Here is an 18,196-nt window from a genome sequence, read left to right as displayed (position 1 = left end):
TGATTCGAGGGGTAAACCTCATCTTAAGGCTAAATGGCATTACAAAAACAACTTTACAATAAATTCGTTATGATATTACATAGTAAATGCTGTGGTCATCCTGTGGAAGAAGAGAAAACTTAGTAAGAGTCGATGTCACTTTGGAAGCTGGACTGATGTTTGCATGAAAATGTTGTGTAACGGTCACTCATTTTGTTCTTCTGGCGTGGCAGTCTCGTTGTGATGTGTTGTGGTGCATTCATTTCCGTGGCTGTCTTGGTCACTGTTCACAAATTGTCACTAACATAGCAGTAACTTGGAAACACAATCACAAACAGTTTTGTAGTGCAGTGGACAAGACGCCGATCGAAATACAGCTGGTTTCGATTTGACTATCGATTTGTCGATCTATATGGTGTCGAATGTTTATATGTCGTCTGCACGTCTTGTTATCGTATTACAGATGTAGGTTGACGAAATACATTACAAGTTTAGCACCTGTTACAATATTATTGAACACATGATGATATAAACTATTTAATTTTACATATTTCTAATCTATTGCTGGAGCTAGAGTCAAATGACTGTCATGTTAAGTATCTCTTATTCTAGGAGTACTGTAGAGAAATTGGAAAAGAAATGTGAACTTTTGAAGTCTGTCATTTCATTCAGGATCTCGTTATTCCCCATGTGGCCATGGATGAATATTTCCATTTCTTCCAAGATATCCATTTTCCACCTCCCTTTTAATTTATGTAGTACTTTGAGATCGTTGTCTATTGTAACACTGTGTCCTGTTTCATTTATATGTTTCGCTAAAGCTGATTTATTCGGTTTGTCAAGTCTGAAACAGTCAATGTGTTCTTTAAAGAGGGTTTTAAAATTTTTTTCCGTTTGGCCAATGCAATATTTGTTTCGATGACTGCATGTAATTTTATAAATTCCTGCTCTGTTAAGTTTCTCTGTGGGAAGTGAGATGTCATGTATCCGTTTCTTTTATTAGTTGTTGTTGGTGGCAAAGGTGGTGCTGATGTCTGTTTTTTTTTTTTTTTACAGCTTGGCTATTTTGTCTGATATGACGCCTAAATATGTTAACGTTAAGTACTTGGGTTTTTGGATGTTGTGTGAGGAAGCTGTGTCACATTTTTTGTTGTTATTTTTAGTTGTGCGTTGTGATAGTGTGTCTATTTCATGTTCATGATAGCCATTATTACGTGCAATGTATTTGACAGTGTTCATTTCTGCCTCATAATCGGCAGCATGAAGTGGGAATTTCTGTGCTCTGTTGAAGAAGGATCTGAATGGAGCTTGTTTATGTGAGTAGGGATGTGTGGAAGATTTATTAATGACTGTATCTGTGTATGTTGGTTTTCTGTATACATTGATTTTTAGGGTTTGATCTGTGTTAGTTATTGTCATGTCTAGAAATATATTTTGTTATCTTTCTCATGTTCTATGGTGAACTTGATGTTGTTGAGTAAATTACTGAATCTGTTTAATAGAGTTTCTATTTCTTCATCAGTTCCATTGTATACAATGAATATGTCATCAACATATCTGCAGTACTGTGCTATTCTCTGGGTTATTATATCACTGTTGTTGAGAAATTTCTTTTCAAGGTGGTTAATGAAAATTTCTACAATGATTCCACTTAGAGGACTTCCAATTGCTAGGCCTACGTCCTGTTTGTACATTTTGCCATTAAATGTGAAATATTTGTGTGAAAGAACAAGCTCTAGCAATTCTACTAATTCAACTGCTTCAGCTGTGGACATAGACTGATCTTTTAATGAATTATTTTAGATTATAGCTATGGCTTCTTTGATGGGTATGCTGCTGTATAAGTTTACTATGTCAAGGGAGATGAGCTTTGCATTGGATGGGATATGAAGCTCTTTAATACTATGAATTGCTTGGTAGCTATTTTTCACTGAAAACGAGGTTTTAAGTTTATATTGTTTTTGTGAAATTGAATGCAGCTTAAGCAAAACTTTGTAACCTGGATGATTTACAGCGTTGACAATTGGTCTGATAGGGATGTTAGGTTTATGGATCTTCGACTGGGCTCTTAACTTTGGGGCTGTTGGGTTCATAATCTTTACAAGATAAGTCTACCAATATCAAACATAGGCCATTAATTCGAGGAAGAAACCACTGACGATGTATGGCTTATAACACTAACAAAACTAGTGTTACCCTCTGGGAGGATTTTTATGTTTTGTCTGTGCGTCTGTCTAACGGATAAAAGTATCGGACAGTAATTTCGATATATAATGCAATTAACAGAAAAACTAAACCAGGTTTTACTTTGGGGATAATGAAAGTAGAAAAATTCATACGAATGAAACAATAAACTGTCGCCAGCCTAATTAGGCATATTAATTTGAAACATTATGTTTAAGGAAATCGAACTTCAGTAGTTGTAGTGACTTTCATTAAGATTCCCTTTGAGTAGTACACTGGATACACACTACTATAGGGTGATCTAAGATGTGGTTAGCAGTAGTTGCCATTAATGCACCAACCAGTAATCATAGAAAGCAAGATATTGGGCCATTATTATAATAACAGTTACAATCACTATCATTACAAGATTCAATACTGAGATGCTACTGAAGGAAACACTGACCTAAAGTTGGGCATGAAAAGATGTCTGACTTAACTGACAAATAAATACCACAAATAAAATTAAATAATACTACATATACACTTTTTATACTCCCACTTATATAAAAGTATAAGATTTCTTTAGTAGCAATAAATATCCCAATTATCTTTCTGATATGTGAAGAATATAGTGGGGACCCATAAACTGATACTGTCTCTCTAGGCAAACTCCATGGTTACTTCAGAAGCAAAGTTCAATACAATCAACATTAATTCTTAGCCCCACTTGGAATAATTTATGTTTCATCCTTTAAGCAAATTACTCAACACTGAGCTCGATTAAGCAAAAAAATCGTTCATGTTAGCAATCACGACTATATTACATTTCAAATAAGTTTAATTTAAGTGCCTTTTCATCACCTGTGAAGCAGGTATTTTAGACAGTGACATTTACACTCTCTGGCACTGAATTTTTGTACATTTAATACACAGAATCAAATCACTAATTAGTTAGAAACAGGATACTCGGTTCTCTGCACACTAAGGACGGGATCCTGCTTCGGCTCTTGATTAGGTTAAAGTTGGGTTTCAAAACACGGGTTTATAGCACTTCGATTACTATTGAAAACAATTACACAAATTTTCTGGTCAATGCTATAATACACTCATGCTCATAAATTAAGTATAATTGCAGAATGTGGTGCCACACAACGTGGCACTACACAAAACTGGCGCTCATAGCATAGGCACACGGAACACACATGACACAGATCTATAAGTCCACGATATTGGTGATAAGTTGAGAAAACCGTCCCGAATCACATGTGCTACAAAACGCCACTTTTTCCTGGGCATGCACCCCGACATCAATATGGGATATGATCACCATGCACACGTACACAGGCCGCACGACGGGTTGGCATACTCTGGACCAGGTGGTCGAGCAGCTGCTGGGATATAACCTCCCGTTCTTTAACTAGTGCTTGTCGGAGCTCCTGAAGTGTAGTAGGGGTTTGAAGACGTGCAGCGATACGTCGGCCGAGAGCATCCCAGATGTGCTCGATGGGGTTTAGGTCCGGAGAACAGTCAGGCCACTCCATTCGCCTGATATCTTCTGTTTCAAGGCACTCCTCCACGCTGGCAGCTCGGTGGGGCCGTGCGTTATCATCCATCAGGAGGAAGGTGGGACCCACTGCTCCCCTGAAAAGGCGGACATACTGGTGCAAAATGACGTCCCGATACACCTGACCTGTCACAGTTCCTCTGTCAAAGACGCACCAATCATACTCCCACCTCACACCATCAAACCACAACCTCCATACAGGTCCCTTTAAAGGACATTAAGGGGTCGGTAACTGGTTCCTCGTTCAAGCCAGATGAAAATCCGGCGAGAATCACTGTTCAGACTATACCTGGACTCGTCCCTGAACATAACCTGGGACCACTGTTCCAATGACCATGTACTGTGTTCTTGACACCAAGCTTTACGGGCTCTCCTGTGACCAGGGTCAGTGGAATGCACCTTGCAGGTCACCTGGCGAATAAACCATGTCTGTTCAGTCGTCTGTAGACTGTGTGTCTCGAGACAAGTATTCCAGTGGCTGCGGTAAGGTCCCAAGCAAGGCTACCTGCAATGCTCCGTGGACGTCTGCGGGCACTGATGATGTATCAGCATTATCCTTAATTTATGAGCATGAGTGTATACATCTGTGTGCCTGAAGTTGGTGGAGCAGTGGCGAAGTAGTGGTGGCAAGCGACGTGGCGGCGTTAGCCGTGAGTACAGTTATATACTCACGGCTCTTGATGTTTGAATGCTCTTTACAATTTCCTCTTGGCGACGGATTTTTAACGTGTTAGAGCTGTTCCGTATTGCCGAGAGTACTAAGCAACACCCAGATCCACATCCGAGGCTATTTTCCTTGCAAAACGGATTCCAAATGCCTCACTTGGCACCCTCGATGTTTACCGTCCAACGGCTAGCCACTGACTGCGTACCGTTCCCACCAAGGTGCCGCCCAGTTCGACCGCCAAAACCACCTTTTACATCGCGCCACGCCACTTCCGTTGCGGAGGGACTTCCCTACAGCTCTTACCTTTCACAAAACAAATTCCCTAAGCATGAACCAGCTTTCAATATACAAATTTTTCTTTATGAACATACATATATTATAAACTTCCATTATTTTTAAACATCATTTAGCTCTTACAATATTTGCTGATGATATTGCCTTACTGGCCAAAGACTCCGCAGAGCTCCAAAACTTAGTTATAGATCTTGCATCGGAATGTCAGCTGGTTGGCTTGAACATGAACCTTTCCAAAACAAAAGTAATATCCAACAAATGAGTCCCAGCTGGAGATTTGAAAGTCAAGGACAGCCTACTAGAAGAGGTCAGTGAATATGTCTACCTTGGCCAAATTATAAATATGAAGGGAGACATAAGACCAGAAATCTATCGACGCATCAAGCTTGGCTGGCAAGCATTTGGGAATAATTCAAAAGTATTCAGATCAAAAATGCCTGTAAATCTGAAGAAAGCAGTATTTGATCAATGCATTCTTCCTGTGATGACGTATGGCTGCGAGACATGGACACTGAACTCATTCACAAAAGGGAAACTTAGGACAGCACAGAGAGCCATGGAGAGATCAATGCTGGGCTATACAAGAAAGGACAGGAAAAGGGCAGATGACATCCGGTCTGTGACGAAGGTTAATGACATCATAGAGAGAGTAGGTTCCTTGAAATGGCAGTGGGCTGGCCACGTTGCAAGAAGAAAAGACAACAGATGGACGAAGCTAGTACTGGAGTGGAGTCCGAGAGAACACCGGAGGCCTAGAGGAAGAACACCAGACAGATGGGACAAAGAAATCAAGAAGATCGCTGGTAACACCTGGCAGAGAACTGCCCAAGACCGTCCCACTTGGAGAGGCCACATAATCTAATGATTGAATTTGCTGATGATGATACACACACATATATATATATATATATATATATATATATATATATATATATATATATATATATATATATATATATATTACAAACTTTAACTTTCCTGTCAGAAATCAATGACCTTAACTAACAAAGAACAAACATTAGAAGGGAGGTCAGCGTTGGCCGTAATTTTGATGGTTTATTGACAGCAAAATCGATTTTCAATCAAATAATGATCATCTTCAGTGATTTAGTTCATTGTGATCGTTTCATAGCTTTGGTTACTGGTAATAACTTGACACCAGTGCCTATGAGTTTTAATTTGAACAGTACAGCACTGAAGATGATCATTATGTGATTGAGAATCGATTTTGCTGTCAATAAACCATCATAATTACGGGCAACGCTGACCTTCCTTCTAATTTCACGTATATGGTCGTTGTGTAGACAGCACGCTATGGAGTCGCCAATCAATAAAGAACAAACACTTCAGCCGGCCGAAGTGGCCGTGCGGTTAAAGGCGCTGCAGTCTGGAACCGCAAGACCGCTACGGTCGCAGGTTCGAATCCTGCCTCGGGCATGGATGTTTGTGATGTCCTTAGGTTAGTTAGGTTTAACTAGTTCTAAGTTCTAGGGGACTAATGACCTCAGCAGTTGAGTCCCATAGTGCTCAGAGCCATTTGAACAAACACTTCATAATCACAAATACATAGTTACATAGAATAAAGCTATTTCTAATCGATACTGGTGTTACAAGCTGGAGCGCAGTACTGTATGGTAGTGAACCATGGACAGTGGGAAAACTGGAATAGTAGAGAATCGTAGCTTTTGTGATGTTGTGCTAGAGAATAATGTTGAAAATTACCTGCACGGTTCAGGTAGGAAGAGAGATCTTCCCCATAATCGACGAAGAAAGGAACATACAGAAAACAGTCACACGAAGAAGGGACAGGATGATGAGGCGTAAGTTAAGACGTCAGGCAACAGCCTTCACTGTCGTAGAGGGAGATATAGAGGGTAACAACTGTAGAGGGAGACAGAGATTGGAATACATCCAAGAAATAATTGAGGATGTAGGGCGCAAGTGCAACTCTAAAATGAAGACGTTAGAGCAGGAGAGGAATTTTTAGTGGGCCGCATCAAACTAGTCATAAGACTGATGACAAAATAAAAGGATAACAACGGAACCAATCAGAAATAGATAAAACACAGGGTGAAAATGTAAAACACAGAGTGAAAATATTTTACGTGTACAATAAAAGAGCTTATAATGTTACATTTTTGTCAACACAGTCAACAGTATCCGGCTTTAGTGTCAGAAAGTCCTTCGCATTGCCCACATACAATTTTAAAGTAAACTCCTGTGCGATGTGTTGGTATGTTCTGTAGCCTCTCCCTGCAGCTGTAAAACGAATCGTACACTTTTTATCCACCTGAAAAGGAAGTCCCTCCATATCCCATGCTCTGTACGTGCTCTAATTGCTGTTCTACGCAACTTCGTGACAGTTCGAACCCTGCTGGTTTGCGGTGGGTGCCGGAACGTACTTCTTTCTTTAATCATAACCATCTCCCCCCCCCCCCCTCCCTCTCCCCAACAGTCCATAAAAATCACAAGGTACGACTTTTGAAAACTTGTGATAGCACTTATAACGAGAAATCATAGAAAATACAGTTCTGAAATTTAGGTTTTTGAAACGTAATTTCTTGTAGTCAAAATAATTAAACCACAAGATTTATGTAATCAATAGGTGCTACCGTCTGTTCACGTAGCAGTGCGACTCTGGTCCCTAGTTGTAGGTCGCGGGTAGGCGTGGGGGCGAGCCGTTTACGCTAACGAAGTTTCCAGGCTGCGGCTGGTGCAGCGGTGAGAGCGCACGGCGGTAATCCGAGGGTCGTGACTTCGAGTCCCTACGCACAAAACTGCTGCCAGCCGCAATATTCAAACATTTGCATTGCAACTGCTCGGTGAAGCGTAAATATTCGGTGTGTACTTGTATGATTAGGTTTAGAAAAGTTCAAGACAGATTTTCTGGAAACTTAAATTTCCTCTCTGAGATATTACATTCCCAGGTACGTGCCGGAATACCAGTCGGGCGCGTTCCGGTCAAAATTTATCTCTGGTATTCAGGTCAGTTTGTATTCCTGGCAGTGCTTGCTGGATCCATATATGCTCCTATTTATGGCGTATATCCAGTCCTTCGTCAGGTAGTTTTGCTGTATATTTTATTGCCGGTTTGGTGAATTTGGCTGTCAGATGTAGCAGTGAGCATATAACCATTAAAGTCCAGTGTCAGGAAGAACGTAGATCTAGGAACCACGGATAAAACAGTTGTAAATTGGCCTAGCTGTGTTGAGAAAGTAGCAAAGCTCCAAGTGCTAATAGAAATCACAGTTGCTCAAATCGTAATAGCCACTGAAAGCTGGCTGTTCGGCCGTTGTGGCCGAGCGGTTCTAGGCGCTTCATTCCGGAACCACGCGGTTGCTACGGTCACAGGTTCGAATCGTGCCTCGGGCATGGGTGTGTGTGATGTCCTTAGGTTAGTTAGGTTTACGTAGTTCTACGTCTAGGGGACTGATGACCTCATGTTAAGTCCCATAGTGCTTAGAGCCATTTGAACCATTTTTTCGAAAGCTGGCTAAAGCCGGAGATAGGTTCGGCGAGGGGCCTAACGGTGACCAGAAAGGATAGCCCAAATATGTTTGGTGGTGGCGTGTTTGTTGCTATTAGAACTAGTTTATCTTGTAGCGAAAATGAGATAGATAGTACCCATGAGCTATTATGGGTAGAGGTCATTCTTGGCAGTGGGAATAAAATAATAATTGGATTCTTTTACCGACCTCCCAACTCAGATATACAATTGCTGAAAAGTTCAAAGAAAATTTGAGTCTAATTTCAAACACGTACCCGACTCATACAACTACAGTTGGTGGTGTCTTCAATTTATTCTCGATATATTGACGAAAATACGTGTTTAAATCCGGAGGAACGAATAAACACCTTCAGAAGTCATGCTAAGCGCATTCTCTGAAAATTATTTCGAGCAGTTAGTTCACGGGCCCACTCGAATAGTAAATGGTTCTGAAACCACACGTGACCTCTTTGCAACAAATAATTCTGAGCTAATAACGAGCATCAAAACTGATACAGGGATTAGTGAACACAGGGCTGTCGCAGCGAAACTGAATACCGTAGCTCTCAAATCCGCCAAACATAAACAAAAAATATAGCTATTCAAAAAAAGCAGATAAAAGTTCGCTGGACTAATTGCTGAAAGACAGTCTGCACTCCCTCCAAATTACAATGTAAGTGTAGACCAGATGTGGCTTGAATTAAAAAGAAATAGTACCAACAGGAACTGAGAGATTTATACCACATCCCCCACGGTACACAAAACACGTCAGAACACTGTTGGAGAAACAACGAAAACACCATGCCAAATTTCAACGAACGCAAAACCCCCAAGATTGGTGATCTTTTACCGAAACTCGAAATTTAACGTGGACTTCAATGCGAGATGCTTATAACAGTTTCCACAATGAAACTTTGTCTCGAAACCTAGCAGATAATACCATGGGATACTAGTCGTACGTAAAGTATGCTAGAGGCAAGACACAATAGACGTCTTCTCTGCGCGACAGCAATGGAAATAATATCGATGACAGTGCCGCTTAAGCAGGGTTACTAAACACAGGTTTCGAAATTCCTTCACCAAAGAAGACGAAGTAAATATTCCAGAATACGAATTAATAACAGCTACCAACTTGAGTAATGGGTAGATATCATCGGAGCAGTGAAGCAACTTAAATCACGTAATAAAAACAGGTCTTCCGGTCCAGATTTTATACCAGTCAGTTTAGCTCCATACTAAACAATCTCGCTCGACAAAAGGTCCGTACCCGAAGACTGGGAATTTGTATAGGTTACACCAATATTCAAAAAAATTACAGACACTTATCATTAATGTCGATGTGCAGCAGGATTTTGGAACATATTTTGTTTTCGAACATTATGAATTACCTCGAAGACAACTGTCTATTGGCACACATTCAACACGGATTTAGAAGCCGTCACCCGGGTGAAACGCAACTAGCTCTTTACTCATACGAAGTGCTGAGTGCTATCGACAACGGATTTCTGATTTATTCCGTATTTCTAGATTTCCAAAAGGCTTTCGACACCGTATCTCACAAGCGGCTTGTAATCAAATTGCGTTCTTTATGAGTATCGTCTCAATTATGCGACTGGTTTTGTGGTTTCCTGTCAGAGAGGTCACATCCTGATTTAGGTTTTCCGTGGTTGCCCCGAATCGCTTCAGGCAAATGCCGGGATGGTTCCTTTGAAAGGGCACGACTGACTTTCTTCCCTGCACCTCCCTAATCCGATGAGAGCGATGGCCTTGTTGTTTGGCCTCCTCCCGCAAAAGAACCAACCAACCAACCATCCTTATCGACGACGCTCACAATCGATGACAGAGGTTCCTTATACTTTTTTCATTTGTTGTATTTTAGTAGCTGGGTTGTCTGCTATAAAATGTAGCATTCCATCAGTTACGGAACTGCCATCCACTTACTACGTCACCATCAGTGATACCTTTTGCGGCTGCTTGAATCCATGATAACCTTTTAATTAGGTCTATGTTGTTTACGCACGTGTGCAGAGTGTTTCTTTAGCCATTTGAAGGATTCATTCTTTCCATAAAAAATGGTTGATATACAAGCTGGCGCACCATTTTCTTCACCAGTATCGGTTTCCTCTGAGGCTAATTTTTCATCAAACTAAACAACACCGTCAGAGACTTCTGAGGGAGACGATGATTCATCTTGATCGTCATCATTGAGAACTTGGTCATGCAGCAGACGCTGGTCTTCTTCGTCCTTCAGACCCTTCCCACCTGCCACTGGACATCAAGTGCTGCAGGTATTACAAAAATTTAACGCACGAAACGGGGAGGAAGTTCCACAGAAACTGTTCATTTCAGCCAAAAAAACAAAAAAAATTGCTAATATGAACACTATGGTGGGGCCTTACAAACCCACAGCTTCTCTCATCTGTTAGCCAGCGCGGAATAAATTCAAAATGATGCCACCTGCAGAAAATATCAAAACTGCCAAAGCTATCAGTTGTCCAGTTTGGAAGGTACGTGCAGAACAAGATGGTATAAGATATATCAGACTCCGCTACAGCAGTTAAGGGTTCAATCAATTGCACTGTCAAAATATAATTCTATAACAGGCCTCGCAATTCACTGCTTTGCATATGTTTCCGTAACGTGTTCTGCCACTGAACAAATACGAGTACAGGTAGAATTATTCATAATGTAGAGATTGTTATAATATTTAGTTGTTTTTTGTTGTTTTCATTAGATATATTGCGTAGTCTTTCTTGGCTCTGTAACAAGAAGGATTTTCTGCGTGCAGCAGGATATTCAGGTTTTAGTTTAAAATATTCTATCACTTGCGCCTTGTCCCGCGGTGACGCAGGGTCGGCCATGGTTAATCGGATTTGGCATGTTAATGTGAAGGGGTGGCCGGATGCCCTTCCTGCCGCCACCCCATACCCCCTGGAACGGAATTAGTGTACCCCAGCAGTCTGCGTCTAGTGTAAATTGTGAAATAGCGTGAATGTGTTTCAAATGTCTGCGAGTCGTGTAACTGAGACGGACGTGGGGACCAGCCCGGTATTCACCTATCAGGATGTGGAAAACCGCCTAAAAACCACATCCAGACTGGCTGGCACACCGGCCCTCGTCGCTAATCCTCCGGGCAGATTCGATCCGGGGCCGGCGCGCCTACCCGAGTCCAGGAAGCAGCGCGTTAGCGCTCTCGGCTACGCTGTCGGGTCTCACGTTTTACTTTAAAATACATACGTGATATATTTTGTTGCAGACGATTTCTCTTTCACAGAGAACCTTTAAGTCTCATCTTTTTTGACACATATAACTTCAGTATTTAAAAATATCTGAATCTCAGAATATGAAATGACGCACACAGTACAGCAACCTTCATACAGCTACTTTCTGGTAACTACGAAGGACAAAGATATTACATACATCAAAGAAATCCTTTCACGTAACAAATGAGTTACTTATCGAGAATATTTTCTGAAGTTACTTTGAAACTTTCTAATTAATAATTTTAGTGTCACTGTCTTCAAGTGTAATTACAATTAGCTAACAAAATTTTGAAAAATATCCTTTATATGAAAAATAACTGTGTCATCTGAAACGTAATAAAATTGGTATTATTTATGCTAGATTCTTGTTTGAACGCGTTTTCTGTAAATGAGTGTACAAAACTCTTTTATTTGTGTCATTAAAACTACGCGTAGTGCAAAATTAGAATTTTGAACTTACGCGTATCATACAGTAAATTTATGAAGTGTGCTGGGTTGTTCAGTATATTGTTAAAGTGTATCACTGACCAGTTCCATTAAAGGGTTTATTTTGTATCGTGTGAGTCATACCTTACTGTCGTAAGAAAACGCCACTCTGCCTCGGAGTGTGCTCCGATCTGAAATTTCCTACCGGATTGAACTTGTGTACTGGACTGGGATTCGAATCTGAAAGCTTTGCCTTTTACGTTGCTTCCTATTTCATCTTAGTTAAACGTGGAGACTCTACTCTTGTAATATGTTCGTGGATGATTTCCTCTTTATATGTTTGTCTAGCCTATACCCTAGAAGCTGAAAGTCTAAAATTTTCAACCGGTTGTTCCCGGCGAATAACGTGTAAGGTTTTCAAATGTGACATATTTAGTAATTGCAGTAAATAGCAGGAATACAGTAAAAAGAAAGGGTAATTTTGGCTATCTGTGTTTTAGGTTATCGGTGCAGTCTCGTATCTGATGATGATGTTCGGGTTGTGGGGCGCCCAACTGCGCGGTTATCAGTGCTCGTACAAACTCCCAACCTTTGCTTAGTCCAATCTCGCCACTTTCATGAATGGCGATGAAATGATGACAACACAAACACCCAGTCAACTCCAGGCAGGTGAAAATCCCTGACCCCATCGGGAATTTTTCTTTTTTCCCCCGACCGGGACTCGAACCCGGTATCTCCTGCTTATATGGCAGACGCTATATCCGACTCAGCCATTTTTATTTAACTCTATCCACTGCATTTTTTTTTATTTCCTGAACTAACCTAGAATCGAACCCGGGACCCCGTGATCAGGAAGCAAGAACGCGGCCGCGAGACCACGAGCTGAAGACGTCTCGGATCTGCTTTAACCGAGATAATCGGGAGTTTTCTGCAGGACTCAAAAAGAAAACGACAACCGAATTTACGTGTAAGCTAAGCACTGCAAAGTCTGAAAAAGTCAATAAGACTAGCGCGTATAAAACGATTGTTTGCGATCATGATGATGGCGATTAGCATCTACATCTAAATCATCTACATGATTACTTTGCAATTCACATTTAAGTGCTTCTTATTTTGTTTTGATGATCATTCCTACCTATGTAGGTTGGGCTCAACAAAATATTTTCGCATTCGGAAGAGAAAGTTGGTGACTGAAATTTCGTAAATAGATCTCGCCGCGATGAAAAACGTCTTTCGTTTAATGACTTTCATCTCAACTCGCGTATCATATCTGCCACACCCTCCCCCCTTGATAATACAAAACGAGCTGCCCTTTTTTGCACCCTTCCGATGTCCTCCGTCAATCCCACCTGGTAAGGATCCCACACCGTGCAGCAATATTCTAACAGAGGACGAACTAGTGTAGTGTAAGCTGTCTCTTTAGTGGACTTGTTGCATCTTCTAAGTGTCCTGCCAATGAAACGCAACCTTTGGCTCGCCTTCCCCACAATATTATCTATGTGGTCTTTCCAACTTTCCAGGTAATTAGTTGAATTGACAGCCTTGTGAATTGTACTATTTATCGAGTAATCAAATTCCAACGGATTTCTTTTGGAACTCATGTGGATCACCTCACACTTTTCGTTATTTAGCGTCAACTGCCACCTGCCACACCATACAGCAATCATTTCTAAATCGCTTTACAACTGATACTGGTCTTCGGATGACCTTACTAGACGGTAAATTACAGCATCATCTGCGAACAACCTAAGAGAACTGCTCAGATTGTCACCCAGGTGATTTATATACATCATGAACAGCAGAGGTCCCAGAACGCTTCCCTGCGGAACACCTGATATCACTTCAGTTTTATTCTATGATTTGCCTTCTATTACTAGGAACTGCGACCTTCCTGACAGGAAATCACGAATCCAGTCGCACAACTGAGACGATACTCTATAGGCCCGCAGCTTGATTAGAAGTCGCTTGTGAGGAACGGTGTCAAAAGATTTCCGGAAATCTAGAAATACGGAATCAACTTGAGATCCCCTGTCGATAGCGGCCATTGCTTCGTGCGAATAAAGAGCTGCGTTGCGCAAGAACGATGTTTTCTGAAACCATGCTGATTACGTATCAATAGATCACATAACGATTATAATTATTCTTAACTCCTACTTTGTCTTTTAACTGTATGAAGTACTCGTATATTGTCTACCCCTGTTCCAGTTGATTTTGTTTATAATGTTTACTGGCTACTCACAGTCACACTCCGAGTAACATCTGAATTTTTTCATCTCTTCACGCAAACTGGCAAAGACATCGCAATGAAGTTGTAGTAATTTGTCATTATAACCAAGTCAGTACCTATGTTCGTGCCAATCCATCACCGCAGGGCTCCGTATGATGTGCGCCGCTTTGCCTGCAGCCCGAAACCAATAGTCCCAGTGCCCCTTTGTCGGTGCGCCAATTACCCGCTCTGCTACGCTCGAACAACCAATCAGCTAACGGCGCGTCGCTCCCCCATCGGCCGGATTAACGTCTGCTCGACGCCGGTCGTTATCCATGCAGCCTCTCCCGTGCCATTCACCGAAATGGCTCGACCGTTTCCCGTTTTCCGCGACCAACGGGACTGCGCAGATGGGCGTTTAAACTGTAGGAACAGCTTTTGTAGCGTGCAGCAGAAGCGGTGACGGAAGCGGGGAGAGGGGGAGGGCGGACATTAATGCGAAGTGCGACAGTTCACTAGCCGGATTACAAATTTAAATCGACAAATGGACGTTAGGAATTTGGCTTCGGGGCATTGTACGGACAACAGGGACAACGGCCACTTATAGTAATTGCCGCACTGTGCCGGAACACAGCGAAGGGAACGGGTTTTTCAAACGAATAACAGAGGAAGCAGAAAGTAGGGCAATGTGTACCAGACTGATGACTAAACTCATTCGTAGCGAACTCCATTTGTCATTACTAGAGACAGGATTTTTATGTAATATCAACACGCAAACCATGCAGGGGAGAGTGTGTTACCTAGACGGTAGTGTACCTAGTAACACATGTTGGATTTCAACGGCAGTTCGGTCGGGTCGATTCGGTTCGGTGACTGCTTTTAGAATACCATGAAGGTATGTACATTACAGACTGCCATAAGCAGTTTTCCGACATTTTCTACCGTGTGTTGTTGTTAGAAATGAGGCTGTGTTTTGTGCTGCGTTCTCGAATACTTCGAGTTCTACACATTTCAGTGCTGTATAACACACTGAAGTTATTTGGCATTCTACCGAAATTTAAAAGCGTTCCAGTAGAGAAAAATGTTGTCACTGCTGTTTTTAGTCGTCTATTTGTGACATTATTTAGCCACACCAATAATTAAACGGTAGTAAGTGAAATCAAATAAAGTAGAAATATTATCAAAAATCAGTTAGACATTAAATACACTTAGAAGTTGAAGATGTTGGAAACTAACACAAATTTCCACTTTCAAAACAGGTAACATTGTTAAGCCATTAATGAAACTCAGTTAATTTGCAAATCACGTGTTCCATTGGAAAAGATCTTCTGTGTCAAGACACAAACAATATGATGCACGTCCTACTTAACATGGCTTAACCATCCACACGTTATACAACTAATTTAAAAAATGTATATATACGAATTGAATTTCATCTGCCATAAAAACCTGTTACTGAGGAATTTTTGACAATGCAGGTTGGTCCATTGATAGTGACCGGGCCAAATATCTCACGAAATAAGCGTCAAACGAAAAAACTACAAAGAACGAAACTCGTCTAGCTTGAAGGGGGAAACCAAATGGCGCTATGGTCGGCCCGTTAGGTGGCGCTGCCATAGGTCAAACGGATATCAACTGCGTTTTTTTTTAAATAGGAACCCCATTTTTTATTACATATTCGTGTAGTACGTAAAGAAATATGAATGTTTTAGTTGGACCACTTTTTTCGCTTTTTGATATATGTCGCTGTAAAAAATTTAGTGTCACGCCACATGTGAAACGTGTTCTCTTCTGTTTCGGTTTTCCCACAGTCCATGCTTCACTACCGTACAATGTTGTATACCGGACGTACATTTTCAGAAATGTCTTCCTCAAATTAAGGCCAATATTTGATATTAGTAGACTTCTCTTGGCCAGGAACGCCTTTTTGCATAGCTACTCTGCTTTTGATGTCCACCTTGCTTCGTTCGTCATTGGTTATTTTATTGCGTAGGTAGCAGAATTCCCTAACTTCATCTACACTCCTGGAAATGGAAAAAAGAACACATTGACACCGGTGTGTCAGACCCACCATACTTGCTCCGGACACTGCGAGAGGGCTGTACAAGCAATGATCACACGCACGGCACAGCGGACACACCAGGAACCGCGGTGTTGGCCGTCGAATGGCGCTAGCTGCGCAGCATTTGTGCACCGCCGCCGTCAGTGTCAGCCAGTTTGCCGTGGCATACGGAGCTCCATCGCAGTCTTTAACACTGGTAGCATGCCGCGACAGCGTGGACGTGAACCGTATGTGCAGTTGACGGACTTTGATCGAGGGCGTATAGTGGGCATGCGGGAGGCCGGGTGGACGTACCGCCGAATTGCTCAACACGTGGGGCGTGAGGTCTCCACAGTACATCGATGTTGTCGCCAGTGGTCGGCGGAAAGTGCACGTGCCCGTCGACCTGGGACCGGTCCGCAGCGACGCACGGATGCACGCCAAGACCGTAGGATCCTACGCAGTGCCGTAGGGGACCGCACCGCCACTTCCCAGCAAATTAGGGACACTGTTGCTTCTGGGGTATCGGCGAGGACCATTCGCAACCATCTCCATGAAGCTGGGCTACGGTCCCGCACACCGTTAGGCCGTCTTCCGCTCACGCCCCAACATCGTGCAGCCCGCCTCCAGTGGTGTCGAGACAGGCGTGAATGGAGGGACGAATGGAGACGTGTCGTCTTCAGCGATGAGAGTCGCTTCTGCCTTGGTGCCAATGATGGTCGTATGCGTGTTTGGCGCCGTGCAGGTGAGCGCCACAATCAGGACTGCATACGACCGAGGCACACAGGGCCAACACCCGGCATCATGGTGTCGGGAGCGATCTCCTACACTGGCCGTACACCACTGGTGATCGTCGAGGGGACACTGAATAGTGCACGGTACATCCAAACCGTCATCGAACCCATCGTTCTACCATTCCTAGACCGGCAAGGGAACTTGCTGTTCCAACAGGACAACGCACGTCCGCATGTATCCCGTGCCACCCAACGTGCTCTAGAAGGTGTAAGTCAACTACCCTGGCCAGCAAGATCTCCGGATCTGTCCCCCATTGAGCATGTTTGGGACTGGATGAAGCGTCGTCTCACGGGGTCTGCACGTCCAGCACGAACGCTGGTCCAACTGAGGCGCCAGGTGGAAATGGCATGGCAAGCCGTTCCACAGGACTACATCCAGCATCTCTACGATCGTCTCCATGGGAGAATAGCAGCCTGCATTGCTACGAAAGGTGGATATACACTGTACTAGTGCCGACATTGTGCATGCTCTGTTGCCTGTGTCTATGTGGCTGTGGTTCTGTCAGTGTGATCATGTGATGTATCTGACCCCAGGAATGCGTCAATAAAGTTTCCCCTTCCTGGGATAATGAATTCACGGTGTTCTTATTTCAATTTCCAGGAGTGTATTTCGTGACCATCAACCCTGATGTTAAGTTTCTCGCTGTTCTGATTTGTGCTACCGATGTCATCAGAGGTATATGCAGTATACATTCTACATCTACATGGATACTCTGCAAATCACATTTAAGTGCCTGGCAGAGGGTTCATCGAACCATCATTTATTACTGAAAATGCGTTTTATTACTAAGGTCGAAACATCAGGTGCCATTTAGTTGAAATGACGCTAATTCTATGCACCGAACCAGTGTGACATTGCCAATAGATGGAAAAAAGTAAATAACAAGAAGAAAAAACGCAGATGCTAGAATCCTGTCGGCTGTTTCAAGAGGAATATATCACGGTCATAGGCGCATGCCAACCGTGACTAATGCTGGAGGTAGCAACAATCATCCGAAAAAACCACCACACGTCATTCATCGCTGCGAAAGGGTATTCCGTAACATAGGACTCTCATAAGTAAAGTTATTTTGTCAATGAAATTTCGACTGACTTAACATGTAGCAAGAATGATCATAAGACCATCACAGCATTAGTGCTTGCCGGTATCAGCGGGAATCTGAACGACGGTACAAGGATGTTTTTGCTTAGTAAGTGCAGAAACATCAATATCTATATGATTAATCTGCAATTCACACTTAAGGATTTGACAGAGGGTATATAAAACCACTTTCAGATTTTTACTAGACCGTTCCACACTCCTCGAATA

This window comes from Schistocerca serialis, chromosome 1 (assembly GCF_023864345.2).
Source record: "Schistocerca serialis cubense isolate TAMUIC-IGC-003099 chromosome 1, iqSchSeri2.2, whole genome shotgun sequence".
Classification (NCBI taxonomy): Eukaryota; Metazoa; Arthropoda; class Insecta; order Orthoptera; family Acrididae; genus Schistocerca; species Schistocerca serialis.
Note: the sequence above shows the minus strand (reverse complement) of the source record.